The 3739-nt window shown below is 37.2% G+C and overlaps 1 pseudogene; it reads right to left on the bottom strand.

Annotated features, from left to right (window-relative positions):
• Positions 1 to 2008: 2008 nt before the first annotated feature.
• LOC130706282 (40S ribosomal protein S25-like) lies at positions 2009 to 2417 on the bottom strand (annotated as a pseudogene).
• Between the last annotated feature and the right edge of the window lie 1322 nt (positions 2418 to 3739).

Here is a 3739-nt window from a genome sequence, read left to right as displayed (position 1 = left end):
TCTAAATGAGTCTTGAGTTTGTTTTTTAATCTGTAAAATGGTGATAATGCTTACCTCACAGGGCTGTTGAGAGGATTAAATAAGATGTTGAGTGTGTAAGTACTTTATAAACCATGGGATATTATACAAATACAAATAATTTTTAATAGAAGATTAACAATTTTGTTTCACTATCAAATAAATTAAAATCTTGGTTCAATTTGTTCTTGGATAAATAGATCTTGCTTTGCATTTCAGCCTATTCATTTCTAAAGGCACTGAACCAATTTTAATGGACTAATTATTTTCATAAAAACTCCAGTGTCTTAGGTAAAATGTGCTATTTATGTTTATGCAAAAACAATGAGTTAATACTCAATGAATTTCAGATGACCTCTATTTTAATATGCTAAAAGAAGAATAGCATGATATTGTGATTTTAAGTTTAGTGTTTTTTCATATTTACAATGCATTTCTATACTTCCTTTTGGTTAATCTTGGGTAATTTAGACAAGTTTTAAGTGTATATTAGGAAGTATGTTAATACCTAAATTGTGTCTTTAGTAAATGTGAACTTAGTTTTCCTCTGTAAGATCTAAAATACCACTTTCACCATAATCCTGCCCTCAAAGCTGTGGTGTCCAATGTTACTGATTTGGCCTTTCAGGAATCAAATCCATTGTTCTGGCTAGTTAAGCACTGAGCCATAAATGGAGCTGTTGTTAAAAAGTTATGAAGTCACAAACTTGGCCCAAGCTTATCCACTTATCCGTAGCCAGAGTCAGGAATCTGCCTTCATTTTCATAGACACACGTTGGAGTTCGAAGGCATCAGGGTATGAGAGACAAGGCTGTTGACTAAATGCTGTCTCTACAGTCTGAATCAGCTAGCTGCCCTCACAGCTTCCCCTCACGAGGCTGGACCTTGGCCACTACAGGGCAGCTCAGGACCAGGTGGAGGTGGTTGGGAAACCAGCTAGGAGTGATTTTCCTTTGGTGGTTATTTCTTCAAGGCAAGGATGCAATTTATTGGCCAACCAATTGAAGTTACCCCTTGAGGAAAGAACAAGTGTCATCAAGCAAAATGGGCTCTTCAGTTTTATAACATTAATGGGACAATCCATCAAAAGTCTCACACCTTTTTCCCCAAAAAGTCTACAACAGAGCAGTCTTCCATATGGTTACTAATCTCTCAAAACAAATAAAAACTGTGGGACTACATTTCCTTCATCTTTTTGCACTGTGAAGTTCCTAAAAGCAAGTATCACAGTTGTTAAACATAAATGCATAATTTCATACAATAAAAATGTAATAGCTATTCCCCATAAGGGCAGGTTAGGTAGTGGGTTATTCGACTCAAACTCTCTGGCTGAAAACAACTCTGAGTAAATCACCTTAAAAGCACTGAGGAGTTGTGGGAGTTCCCTGGTGGCCTAGTGGTTAGGATTCCAGGTTTTCACTGCCGTGGCCTGGGTTCAGTCCCTGGTCGGGGAACTGAGATCCCTCAAGCCGCTTGGTGTGGCCAAAAATAAATAGATAAATAAATAAATATTAAATAAATCTGCATTATAAAACTAACCCTAAAAAAAAAAACACTGAGGAGTTGTAAAGATTATGCAGCCCTAGCAGACCCATTTTGAGGGGAAGCTTGACCAAAGAGGCTAGAGGATTATTTGAGTGCAGAAGTTGCTTTTGCCTTGAAGACATTGGAGGGGTAAGGGTGAGGATTAAGATGAACCACAACTAATCGGTCACCTCCTGATCCTACCAACCCCACAGGCCCAGAGAGAAGGCTTCTCTGGACCTAAGCAGAGCAGGAAAAGGGAAAGGAAGGGGGATAAAATAAACCTGAGAACATCTGCCCTCATACACATTTGTACCCTAGGAACAGATAGCATAGATGGTCAGTGAATTTGGTTTGATGTGATCTCCGACTTGTAGAGCCCCCAAAACACAGCCAGAAGGAGGAAAGCACTTATTACAAGCCTTGTGGAATCTCCACAAATGATTGTTTTTGATTTAATACAGTTTTATTTTTCAAAATGGACAGTTGGTGGGACCTGTTCTGCATCTTCACCAGCAGCTGGGGCATCTCCACCCTTCGTGTTTCTGGTGTAAATTACTTGAGCTCTGTACTTTGAAACCAGTTTAAGAAGTCCTTTACTAAGGAGCTCCTGAAGGGCTACCCTGGTCAAGGAACCACAAATCTTGTTTCCCAGAGACCACAGCTGGGATAATAAGCTTATAGTTGGGAACTTCCTTACAGAGTTTGTCATATGTTGCTTTGTCAAACAAGCCTACATTATTGAGCTTCTCCCGAACTTTGCCTTTAGACCACGTCTTCTTTTTGGCTTTGCCCCTAGATTTGTTCCCTGGGTCTTAGTCTTTCTTATCCGACTTTCTGGCATCTTTCTTCTTTTTGTCATCCTTGGACAGCATAGCGAAACTCAGAGAGCAGCTGCTACCACTGCTGCCTTGCTAAGATGTTGGACCCAAAGTCCACAAATAGTTTATTAAGGGCAATAATCAGTAAAACGGTTGAAGATAATTAGGCGCTTAGGAAATTTAAAAAAAAATCAGACATGGACAACTTAAATTACATTAATTGGTAATTTTGATGAATATTATGACAAAATCAGACTAATCCATTATGGGGTCCTCTCTCCTAATGCACACATTGTGTTATGATGTAAATATCATGACCACCATCTTTATATTCCTCAATATAAGTAACAAATAAATGTTCTTTAATAATTAAGTATCACAGAAGTAGTTGCATGTTGTATGCTTTTTAGTGGAGTGTTGAATATTAGTTATTAACACTCTTTTATTTAATTATACCGAACAATGGTCTACCTTAGTACAATATCTGATGTTTCTAAAACAGACATCAATGATTGGTATATAAACAGATAGTTCCAATAATAGTCATACAGAATCATTGTCTGAATTGTCTTTGTGCTCCATAATATTTAGAGAATAGTACAAGATAAGTCTATTTTCCATTTTTAAACTCCAATGTAGCTAGAGTAGAAAACAAAAACCAAACAATTAAAGTGACAATAATGAATTTTTCACTCAAATCCAAAGTGGTTACTATAGTAACTTAAAATTGGAGCATTATAATAAAAATAGAATGAAAAGATAATTTCAAATGCTATATTAATTTTTTGAAGTATGGAGAGGGGAGTTGCTGTTTCATATTTGAAAGAGACTAGATTGCTGTTGAAGCTTCTAAAGAGACCGATTTCATCTTGTCTGCCTTCTCTTTTATATTAATGTAAAAAACGTCTGACTGCAGTCATTAAGTAGGAGAGAAGGGAACTGTTAGTTTTGCTCATATTAATCTCTCTAAGACTGATGGCAATAACTTTCTACCATCAATTCATAATTACCTGTGGGAATGGAGGGCAGATTGTGTGAAAAAGTGCTTTACAAATGACCTAAAGGATCTAATTTTTGATGTTTCTTTTCTACTTTCTGCATCACCAAGATAGAGGTACAGACACAGATGCAGATATAACACAAAAGATTTAGCTAAAGAGGGAAGGAGTTTGGGATGAGTATGGAACTGCATTCAGCAGGCCCCATATTAAAACCACTGGGGTTGTATTGTATTGAGGTCACTTTAAAACTTCATGCTAGTGGTACAGTCATTGTCAGAAAGTGGTTGGTGCTAGCACAGCTTCCTGGTCTGGAATGTAGAGATACAAGTTATTAGAAAGAGGGTGATAAACACTCCTGGGCATATATCTGGACAA

Source organism: Balaenoptera acutorostrata, chromosome X, assembly GCF_949987535.1.
Source record: "Balaenoptera acutorostrata chromosome X, mBalAcu1.1, whole genome shotgun sequence".
In the NCBI taxonomy this organism is placed as follows: domain Eukaryota; kingdom Metazoa; phylum Chordata; class Mammalia; order Artiodactyla; family Balaenopteridae; genus Balaenoptera; species Balaenoptera acutorostrata.
This window is presented reverse-complemented; position numbering and strand designations above follow the sequence as displayed.